This window comes from Xenopus tropicalis, chromosome 2, assembly GCF_000004195.4.
Source record: "Xenopus tropicalis strain Nigerian chromosome 2, UCB_Xtro_10.0, whole genome shotgun sequence".
Classification (NCBI taxonomy): domain Eukaryota; kingdom Metazoa; phylum Chordata; class Amphibia; order Anura; family Pipidae; genus Xenopus; species Xenopus tropicalis.
In genome coordinates this window covers 28,881,742-28,893,461 of record NC_030678.2, presented here as the reverse complement: position 1 = coordinate 28,893,461, position 11,720 = coordinate 28,881,742, and the positions used below count along the sequence as shown (strand labels likewise).

Genomic DNA, 11,720 nt, shown 5'->3' with positions numbered 1-11,720 from the left:
ATTTTTTTCAGTGTAAGAAAACATGGTTTTAAGATACACTTTTGCACTTTTATTCAACTACGGTTGAATGCACATTATATATGATGTATTTCACTTTTAATTGCTGCTGTTCATTATACCACGTTTTTTATACTATTGTTGTCAATTAAGTATTTATTCAATTTACCAATTAACTTGGGGAAGTGGTCACTGCATATGTATAAATTTCACTTGCCTTCACGTTTCTGTATGCTTGATAAAGGGGTCACGTCGCCCCGAAACATTGCACCTCTGCAATAAAAAATTTTTAAGGGTTTTTCTCTTGTTTACAGCCCTGAGTGCCATTTGCTTTTTTTTGTGGTTGTACTATTTTTGGAGGGTGCCGATCCCTCCAGCAGTGTGCACCGGGCATATTGATTTGGAGCGCTAGGGTGTGCGGATAAGGTCTCTGTGGTACTAACTTAAAAGTAAACCACCCCTTTAGATGTGTTTATGTTAGTTTTATAGCAAGAAAGGCAGTGGATACTGACTCCCCATTATATACAGTGAGACGCAGTCCGTATTTACAAAACCAGCACATTATATACAGTAAGAAGCAGTGGGTATTAATGGCAGATATTCAGGCCCTGGCACTATAACACTGGCACTGATACACAACATTTGCTCCACTGTAACTTACTATAAATAAACAAAACAATGACAAAAAAAAAAAAATAGTAAGTGCAAAAAACAACAACAAATATACAAACACACAATGAGCTTTTTCAGAGGGAAAGAGTTAACTTACCCTCCATCTGTTAGGGTAGGGGATAGATTATAAATTATTATAGATGTCAGGTCAGGCAAAAAACAATTTAATGTCAGCTAGTGATTCTTTAGAACTGTATAGTACCTGTGTATAGTGCCTGTGGGATGAAATCTGCAGCAAAAGTTGAGAGTTGGTTCTCAGGTAAAGTTACAGCTGCAGATTCTTCTTTTCAGTCTTCATTTCTGTTTCCAGTTTGCAAAATCTCCCGATCCCTGTGTGCATCTGTGCTCTGATTGGTCAATTTTACTGTCTGTCAAGGAAGCTGTGCTCTGATTGGAGAATCCACAAGAAGAAAGATCGGAGCACAGCAAAACGGGCTTGAGGAGACAGTGCAGAAAGTAAGGTTTTTTTTGCTACTTTTCCAGGGGGGGGCAAGTGCCCCCTCTTGCCCCCTTCTGTTGACGCCCATGTATCACAGGTAAGTCTATCCAGATACTTCTTTGGTACCATCTAACCCTTAATGTTCACAGATACTACCCAGGGCCTTACAACGTTTGGGAGTAATATTGTAGTAATAGCACCCTCCTGGTTTTTTTTGGGGGGTGGTGAGAGGTTACCATGTAACAATTACTGGGGAGCTTAACGTCAATGTGAGGCTTAAATACCAAAGCACAGGAAGCCAAAGCTACATGTTACTTGTTACAGGGTGTTGTAAAGGTTTTTATATGTTCAGGGTTTGAGGTTACCCCAATGGTAGCAACTGGAACTGCTTAAACCCTTCTTTTTCCAGCCAATGAAAAGCACCCGGTTGGATGCACATAGAGCAGTAATGGGGAAACAACCCTGAAGCACGTTACAAGTGGTGTTAGACATTCCATTTGGCAGTCCAACTAACAAAAAAAAACTTTTTTACAATGCTCAAGTCTCATTGAGTAATGTGAAATGACCACTAAGTACTGATTATAACTAATGGCATCACTAAGAACCATTGATATCGTGAATATTTGTTTGCCCTTTGGACAAAGAGATAAAAAGATAAAACACTTGGCCATGCAATTACTATAGTCTGGAGAGCACAGCCAAACTAAGATGGAGCAGGGAAGTATGAAACTTACAGAAGGATGGGATTTCTCTGGGGTTTAGTTAGTGGGCTTTACCATAGCCCTAATTTATTCATTGAAGAGTCTATTTGTCATGAACTTCAGGAAGTGTAGAGGAGATCTGGTCAAGTGCATATATTTGATTGCCCTTTGAATCTATCCCAAACACGAGCTTCATGCTGGGAAACAGATGGCATGCAAGTTGTCAAAGGGCAATCAAATATATTCACTGGCCGACAGCTCCTCTTCATTTTCTGCAGTTAAACTAAACCCCAGAGAAATCCCATCCTTCAGTAAAATCCAAACATCCCTGCTCCATCTTAGTTTTGCCGGACTCTCCAGACTATGATAATTACATGGCCAAGTTTATCTCTTTGTCCAATGAAAATACTCCGTCCATTCTACTGTTGCAAGCAGGGACAGGTTACGTAAGGGCCACATAGCATATCCCCATACCTTACAGCTAATGTGTTTATAAAGGTGCCAGGTGGATTAGGGAGAGGGGGTACAGGTATGTGCAATGGGTTGATTTGTTGCACTGCTTGAGTACTGGTACTTATTGCTGTGTGTTGTGGGATTTGTAGACTGAAAATGTTCTATATATAGATCTTTGGTGTCCAGTCTGGATTAAGGATATTGAAAGGGAAAGGTTGTTGGGGGGTGCTGGAGTAAGAAATCATGACAAAATGAATGAATGATTAGACTGCAGAGCCTGTTTGCCCCACTGCCTAGACTTTGACCCCTGTAACGGTGGCCGTACAGGCACTGACATTAGTTTTGTACGATAATCGGCGCATGTATGGCGGGAGACAAGGGGACCAATATCGGTCTTTGAAGGCGCCCAAACATCGTAACGTTACTGCTGAACTGTCACATAGGGGTAAAGAATTCCTTTGTTTTACCTGCATATCTGACAATTCAGCTAGTTACATTAGTAGAGTGGATGAACGATCCTACGGAATGATCTTACGAAGGATCAGAATTGTAGCGTGTATGGCCGCCTTTAGTTTGACTCTTTAAATTAGATCTGCAACGTCCCCTAAGAGCAGCCCCTGGAATTGTTTTACTGAGGCGCTCAACTGGCCTGGCTGCAATACCCCTGCAAGTGCTTGGTGGGCCCCACAGCAAAATCATTGAAGAATCCTCTAAATATTAGGAGGATCCTGTAAGTGATTATCAGTCAGTGCCTATAGCTCAAGAGTCCCCCCAAATGTTACTTGGCCTACTTCTTCTGCTGTTATACCCCAGTAAGTGCTCATGTGTTGCTGCCAAAACAAACACTAATTCTGCTTTTTTTTTTAAAGTCTGTATTTTTTCTATAAAAATTAAAAGGAGAGGCAGTTTACAGTAGACAGCCTTTTATAACTCTTGCTGGACTGAACAGAAAACACATACATTTCTAGATGGGAACTTTGCTCTTAAATCACATTTCCCATATTATAGATGGATCTTTCATTACCAATTCCTCAATGACTATATCAAAAACCTTGCACTATTCTTTTTTTACAAGGTGCACAATGTATTGGTTTATCATTACATTTTAGGGAAAGATACCTAAATAGCACATCTTAAATGAATAAAATATAACTTTTATTAGATATTTATTTAAAAATGGGGCAATTAAAAGGGCAAGAGAAAGAGATTTTTTTTAAAATCCATTTTTCTTTTTGTTATTTTTGCTCCTTTTTTAAATAAATATCAAGTGCAAGTCACAATTTTATTTATTCAAGGTCTTCTATTTAGGATGCATCTTTCCTAAAATTGATTGATAAACCAATTATTCAATGGGCTGGCCATTCTATGGGTTTTTAACAATCAGGTTGTCAATTATGCACCTTTCTTGTTTGCTTACTGGTTGCTATGGTCAGTTATCATGGCAACTCCAAAAAAAAAAAAAAAAACAGACTGCAGTTTAACCCTTTAAGTGCCAAGGGACGTAGATTCTACGTCCCAGGTACCAAGGGACCAAAGTGCCATGGGACGTAGAATCTACGTCCAATGGCACTGTCGGCTTTACAAGCGCTGCGCTCGCTTTTAAAGCAGCGCAGCGCTTGTAAAGCCTGCACAACCCCCTAGGCAACGAGCGAATGAACACATACTTACAGATCCGGTCCCCGAGCCGCACCGATCCGGTCCCTCAGCCAATGACAGCAGTGGACACGCATTGATGACGTGTCCACTGCTGTCCCTTTAAATGTCGCCGCCCCCGCGTCGCCTCTTCACTCCTGCTGAGCACATGTGACTGCTGGAGCCCCCCTGCTGCCTTCCTGCTGCCTTCCTGCTGGATTGGTCGCCCTGATTGCCTGCCTGCATTGTGTGAGCTGAACTACAACTCTCTAACCACTGTTTATTTTGCTTATTTCTATCTCAACTGTCTAAAAATTTTTTTTATTTTTTTTTTCCATTTCTTCTTCTATCTTTGTCATTATTACACTTTTACACACATACACACTTATTTACAACTTTCCCAAGCACACACAGACACTTACACACACACTTACACTTAGAAAAAAAAAAAAAAAAAAAAAAAAAAAATCTTTCTTTCTTTTCTTTTCTTTCTTTCTTTGCTTTCTTTGGCAGTCTTTTTTTTTACTAAAACTTTATTTCTGATCTTGCTCTATAATTATCTGATTTATTTGGTTGCATTTTAGTGTTTTTTTGGCATTTTCATAATTGATTTCTGTTTTTGAATTATTCTATTGCACTGTAACTTTTTTATTGCTATTGGGTGCTGAATTTGCAGTGACGTTGGTGGATCCAGGGCTCTGGCCACTGATTTCATTGCAATAATTGTTCTTCTGTTGGTTTGAGTGGTTTTATTTGAATTTACTGATTTTATGGTGTTTTATCTTTGCATTGTTCTTTATTGTGTATTTAGTGCCCCTAAAAGGTTGCTTTTGCAGTGACGTTGGTGGATCCAGGGCTCTGGCCACTGATTTCATTGCAATAATTGTTCTTCTGTTGGTTTGAGTGGTTTTATTTGAATTTACTGATTTTATGGTGTTTTATCTTTGCATTGTTCTTTATTGTGTATTTAGTGCCCCTAAAAGGTTGCTTTTGCAGTGACGTTGGTGGATCCAGGGCTCTGACCACCGATTTCATTGCAATTATTGTTCTTTTGTAGGTTTGGGTGGTTTTATTTGAATTTACTGATTTTATGGTGTTTTATCTTTGCATTGTTCTTTATTGTGTATTTAGTGCCCCTAAAAGGTTGCTTTTGCAGTGACATTGGTGGATCCAGGGCTCTGACCACTGATTTCATTGCAATTATTGTTCTTTTGTAGGTTTGGGTGGTTTTATTTGAATTTACTGATTTTATGGTGTTTTATCTTTGCATTGTTCTTTATTGTGTATTTAGTGCCCCTAAAAGGTTGCTTTTGCAGTGACATTGGTGGATCCAGGGCTCTGACCACCGATTTCATTGCAATTATTGTTCTTTTGTTGGTTTGGGTGGTTTTATTTGAATTTACTGATTTTATGGTGTTTTATCTTTGCATTGTTCTTTATTGTGTATTTAGTGCCCCTAAAAGGTTGCTTTTGCAGTGACATTGGTGGATCCAGGGCTCTGACCACCGATTTCATTGTAATTATTGTTCTTTGATTGCTTTTAGTGGTTTTATTCCATTTGGTTTCAGTTGTTCTAGAAAGATCCAGAGGTGCTAAGTTCAGATTGTTCTAGTAGTTTCTATTGCCAAAGGTTAACTCCTGGTCATCCCTTGCTGGCTTGAGTTTATCAAAAGGTTACAGTGAGGTTTTTTTTTCTAGCTTCTCCTATTACAAGTGCTGTCTTGCTTGCTGCTTTTTTTTTTTTTTTTTTTTTTTTGCTTGCTTGTTTTCACTTTGCCTGCTGATTGCTAGATTTGCAGTTGTCGGTATATTTCTGGCACAATGGCCAAACGGTTTTACAGCACCGAGGAAGCTGCTAGGTATTGCATGGACTCCAGCTCAGAAGAATTTAGCGATTCTGGGTCTGAGTATGTTCCATCTGACCACTCTACTGAGGAATCAGAGATAGACGATAGTGACACGGTTAGCGCAGAGGTTAGTAGTGGTGGCACGCTTACTGCTGAAGAGGCAGAGGCTGGTGGTAGTGCCCAAGATGTACCCATGGAAGTAGAAGAGGGTGAGGGTAGCACTGATGCAGCAGTTGGAGAGCCTGCGTGGGGGCCTCCCTGTAATTATGTCCCTGAAATTCCCCCTTTCACTGCAGTCCCTGGCCTCAGTGTGGACACCACTAATTTTGAAATTATAGATTTTTTTAATCTCTATATTACAGAGGCCATCCTACAGGACATGGTCCGTTACACAAATTTGTATGCTGAGCAGTATCTTGCCAGCAACCCTTTACCGGGTTTTTCAAGAGCCCAGGCATGGTATCCCACAAATATAAACGAAATAAAAAGATTCCTGGCTCTTACATTGGCAATGGGACTCGTAGAACGTAATTCTTTAGCTTCCTACTGGGATACCAATACAGTCCTTTCCATCCCTCTTTTTTCAGCCGTTATGCCAAGAAACCGTTATCAAATTTTATTGCGGTTTCTTCACTTTAACGACAACACAACGGCTGTTGCCCCTAATGAGCCCGGTTATGACAGGCTTTATAAATTGAGGCCCCTTATAGATAGCCTGTCTCAGCGCTTCGCAGAGGTTTACACCCCCTCCCAAAATGTCTGTGTTGATGAGTCCCTTTTGCTCTTCAAAGGGCGCCTAAAATTTCGCCAATATATCCCAAGTAAGCGTTCTCGCTATGGGATGAAATTTTACAAACTCTGTGAAAGCAGCACGGGCTACACTAGTTATTTCATGCTGTATGAGGGAAAGGACACTAATTTGGACCCCCCCGGTTGTCCCACTGACTTGACTACCAGTGGTAAAATTGTTTGGGAGCTCATAACTCCACTGCTGGGCCGAGGTTACCACTTATACGTGGATAACTTTTACACAAGCATCCCTTTATTTAGAGCCCTAAATTCTTTGGACACCCCAGCCTGCGGCACAGTCAACCGTAACCGCAAAGGACTGCCCAGGGAATTGCTGGATAAGAAACTGAAGCGTGGAGAAGTACATGCTCTAAGAAGCAATGAGCTCTTGGCCATAAAATATTCAGACACCAAAGTTGTTTTTATGCTTACTACTATCCACGATGAGACCATGATTGTCCAACACAGAAGTGGCGGTAGGCCCTCAAAAACAAAGCCACTGTGTAGTAAAGAATATAGTAAGCATATGGGTGGTGTTGATAAATCCGACCAAATACAACATTATTATAATGCCACCCGAAAAACCAGGGCCTGGTACAAAAAAGCAGCAATTTATATGATCCAAATGGCCCTTTATAATTCTTATGTCGTTTACAAGGCGGCAGTACCAGGCCCCAGATTGTCTTATTACAATTATTTGCTGCAGTTGCTCCCTTCCTTGTTGTTTGGTGATGTAGAGGAGGTTCCTGACATGCCAGGTAATGACAATGTTGCCCGAATGGTGGGTAAGCATTTTATAGCACAAATTCCACCAACACCTAAAAAAACATATGCCCAGAGAAAATGTAAGGTTTGCCGTTCCAAGGGTGTTAGGCGAGATGTCCGGTATTATTGTCCCAAGTGTCCTAGCAAGCCTGCTTTGTGTTTCCACCCATGTTTTGAAGTGTACCATACTGTGGTACACTATGAGAGGACTTGAATTTTGTGTTTTTATAGGTAGGTTATGGTTCTCTGGGTTTGTTGGTGGAATAAGGATTTAGCATATCAGAATAGTGAACTTGGCATGTTCTAGGTTTTTATGCACAAGGTTTCAGGACTCCAAACTTAGCTGTGCTGGCAAAGTGACGCTGTTTTTTATTTATTGAGTTTATCTATTCTGGCAGGTCCGTACTTTACTTATAACTAGGTTATAGATATATGTGATGAAAAGTTTGGTAAGGTGTGTCATATTGGCAAAAGTGTTGTTTTTTTTTTTAGTAAAGTAGGGATTTATGGTGTGTGATTTTGTTTTTTGCACAGGTTGTCAGAAAAACAAAGTGTGCTTGTAGCTTGTGGTTGTTTAGACTTGTTCTTGGGCATTCAGATTTTTGTGTTTGAGCTATGGTTATTCAGGCTAGTTGCAGTGTTTCTTTGGTTATGGGGTAGGACTTATATTGTGCTGTTGGTATAGCGAACTGAGGTGCTGGGTGACTGACAGGGCGCATGATAAAACTTGTGGTGTGTGATGAATCAATGAGATGTTTTTATCTCTAAAGCTGATGCCACAAGTCCTTTTACTGGCACCTCAAAAGCTTGCCTGTCAGCGCAGTTATCTGTGCATAGTTTTGTATATTACTTTGCATTTCTGGGCAGCATTTAACTACTGTAAGTGTAGGCCTTGAGTTTTTTGCAAAGGTTCTTGAGCACAGGATGACAGATACATTATGGTTTTTTGTGCTTGTAGTACAAATTGAATATCTACTGTATGTTCTGGTTAGGTTACACAAGTTGCAGTGGCTCTCTAAATATAAAAACTTTGCGTAATACTGGTGTGCCACTGGTGACTGCTGCACGGCACGTAATGGTGCACATAATTTTATCTCTGATGCTAATGCCCCAAGCTTTATTGTTGGCACCTAAATTCCTAACCTTTAGTGCAACTTCTAAGGACATTTGCATCATTTATGGGCCAAATTACTATGGATTTTTTGGCAAATATCCTTCTAAATGTGGTGCAGATTTTGTCATTTCTAAAGTAGTGTAGGAAGAAGCAAAAAACTGGTATCATAACACCACAGGAAAGATGGAACTCAAATCAAAGATGCTCCACAAAACAGAAATAGGTGAGTAAAGTACAATTTAGGGGTTTATTTGGGGGGGGGGGTAAAGTAAAAAACTGCAAGGGGTGCATAGAGTGCATTTTCAGGTTTGGCGGCCATGTACTTATGTGCAACCAGACATATGGGGTGTAATTTTATTCAGGGTAACTTGCTAATTGATACTGAGCAAGTTTTTTGATAGTTGCCGTTGAGATTTTGGGGAGAAATCTAACTTTATATTTTTTTTCAGACCAAGAATGGTGTCTCTAAATAGCTGAAGTTGTCTATTTTTAATCAATGTATAGTTTATATGGGTTTTTTTACAGTTAAGGGGCAATTTTTGTCTGAAAAACTTTGAGATGTGCACATAAATTGCAGCCCCATTATTATGCATTGCCCCTGTTTTGGGGCATTTGGTGGCCACGTCTTTATGTGCACCCATACATATGGGGTATCGTTTTATTCAGGGGAACTTGCAGATTGATGTTTAGTAAGTTTTTGGTAGTTGCTATAGAGATTTTGGGGAGAAATCTAGGTTTGTATCTGTTTTTTTCCTTGATTTCTGACCAAAGCACCGACTTCTGCAAGGGACTGCGGCCGCAATTTTCCATGTAGAAAGAGGAGAGTGGCGTCTCTGAATAGCTGATGGTGTGCACTTTTCAGAAATATATAGTTTGTGGGGGTTATTTTACAGGTATGGGGGGTTAACACTGAAAAACTGCAGGAAGTGCACATAGAGCTCAGTGAAATTGCCCTTTTGCATTGCCCCTGTTTTGGGGCATTTGGTGGCCACGTCTTTATGTGCACCCATACATATGGGGTATCGTTTTATTCAGGGGAACTTGCAAATTGATATTTAGTAAGTTTTTGGTAGTTGCCATAGAGATTTTGGGGAGAAATCTAGGTTTGTATCTGTTTTTTCCTTGATTTCTGACCAAAGCGCTGACTTCTGCAAGGGACTGCGGCCGCAATTTTCCATGTAGAAAGAGGAGAGTGGCGTCTCTGAATAGCTAATGGTGTGCACTTTTCAGAAATATATAGTTTGTGGGGGTTTTTTTACAGGTATGGGGGGTTAACACTGAAAAACTGCAGGAAGTGCACATAGAGCGCAGCCCCCAAAATTTCAACTGAAATTGCCCTTTTGCATTGCCCCTGTTTTGGGGCATTTGGTGGCCACGTCTTTATGTGCACCCATACATAGGGGGTATCGTTTTATTCAGGGGAACTTGCAGATTGATGTTTAGTAAGTTTTTGGTAGTTGCCATAGAGATTTTGGGGAGAAATCTAGGTTTGTATCTGTTTTTTCCTTGATTTCTGACCAAAGCGCTGACTTCTGCAAGGGACTGCGGCCGCAATTTTCCATGTAGAAAGAGGAGAGTGGCGTCTCTGAATAGCTAATGGTGTGCACTTTTCAGAAATATATAGTTTGTGGGGTTTTTTTTACAGGTATGGGGGGTTAACACTGAAAACTGCAGGAAGTGCACATAGAGCGCAGCCCCCAAAATTTCAACTGAAATTGCCCTTTTGCATTGCCCCTGTTTTGGGGCATTTGGTGGCCACGTCTTTATGTGCACCCATACATAGGGGGTATCGTTTTATTCAGGGGAACTTGCAGATTGATGTTTAGTAAGTTTTTGGTAGTTGCCATGGAGATTTTGGGGAGAAATCTAGGTTTGTATCTGTTTTTTTCCTTGATTTCTGACCAAAGCGCTGACTTCTGCAAGGAACTACGGCCACAATTTTCCATGTAGAAAGAGGAGAGTGGTGTCTCTGAATAGCTGAAGGTGTGCACTTTTCAGAAATATATAGTTTGTGAGGGTTATTTCACAATTAGGGGGGATTAACACTGAAAAAACTGCAGGTAGTGCACATAGAGCGCAGCCCCAAAATTTCTACTGAAATTGCCCTTTTGCATTGCCTCTGTTTTGGGGCATTTGGTGGCCACGTCTTTATGTGCACCCATACATATGGGGTATCGTTTTATTCAGGGGAACTTGCAGATTGATGTTTAGTAAGTTTTTGGTAGTTGCCATAGAGATTTTGGGGAGAAATCTAGGTTTGTATCTGTTTTTTCCTTGATTTCTGACCAAAGCGCTGACTTCTGCAAGGAACTACGGCCACAATTTTCCATGTAGAAAGAGGAGAGTGGCGTCTCTGAATAGCTGAAGGTGTGCACTTTTCAGAAATATATAGTTTGTGAGGGTTATTTCACAATTAGGGGGGGTTAACACTGAAAAACTGCAGGTAGTGCACATAGAGCGCAGCCCCCAAAATTTCAACTGAAATTGCCCTTATGCATTGCCCCTGTTTTGGGGCATTTGGTGGCCACGTCTTTATGTGCACCCATACATATGGGGTATCGTTTTATTCAGGGGAACTTGCAGATTGATGTTTAGTAAGTTTTTGGTAGTTGCCATGGAGATTTTGGGGAGAAATCTAGGTTTTTTATCTGGTTTTTCCTTGATTTCTGACCAAAGCGCTGACTTCTGCAAGGGACTGCGGCCACAATTTTCCATGTAGAAAGAGAAGAGTGGTGTCTCTGAATAGCTGAAGGTGTGCACTTTTCAGAAATATATAGTTTGTGAGGGTTATTTCACAATTAGGGGGGGTTAACACTGAAAAACTGCAGGTAGTGCACATAGAGCGCAGCCCCCAAAATTTCTACTGAAATTGCCCTTTTGCATTGCCTCTGTTTTGGGGCATTTGGTGGCCACGTCTTTATGTGCACCCATACATATGGGGTATCGTTTTATTCAGGGGAACTTGCAGATTGATGTTTAGTAAGTTTTTGGTAGTTGCCATAGAGATTTTGGGGAGAAATCTAGGTTTGTATCTGTTTTTTCCTTGATTTCTGACCAAAGCGCTGACTTCTGCAAGGAACTACGGCCACAATTTTTCCATGTAGAAAGAGGAGAGTGGCGTCTCTGAATAGCTGAAGGTGTGCACTTTTCAGAAATATATAGTTTGTGAGGGTTATTTCACAATTAGGGGGGGTTAACACTGAAAAACTGCAGGTAGTGCACATAGAGCGCAGCCCCCAAAATTTCAACTGAAATTGCCCTTATGCATTGCCCCTGTTTTGGGGCATTTGGTGGCCACGTCTTTATGTGCA

General features: G+C 40.7%; 1 protein-coding gene across 1 annotated transcript in view; it reads left to right on the top strand.

Annotated features, from left to right (window-relative positions):
• The first annotated feature begins 1,132 nt into the window (after positions 1-1,132).
• The window catches only part of LOC100496021 (FA complementation group B), a 29,169-nt gene continuing 18,581 nt past the window's right edge, over positions 1,133-11,720 (top strand). Inside the window, exon 1 of the mRNA XM_031896637.1 lies at positions 1,133-1,205. The gene's annotated coding sequence lies outside the window, so the exon portion shown is untranslated. The remainder of the gene's footprint in view (positions 1,206-11,720) is intronic.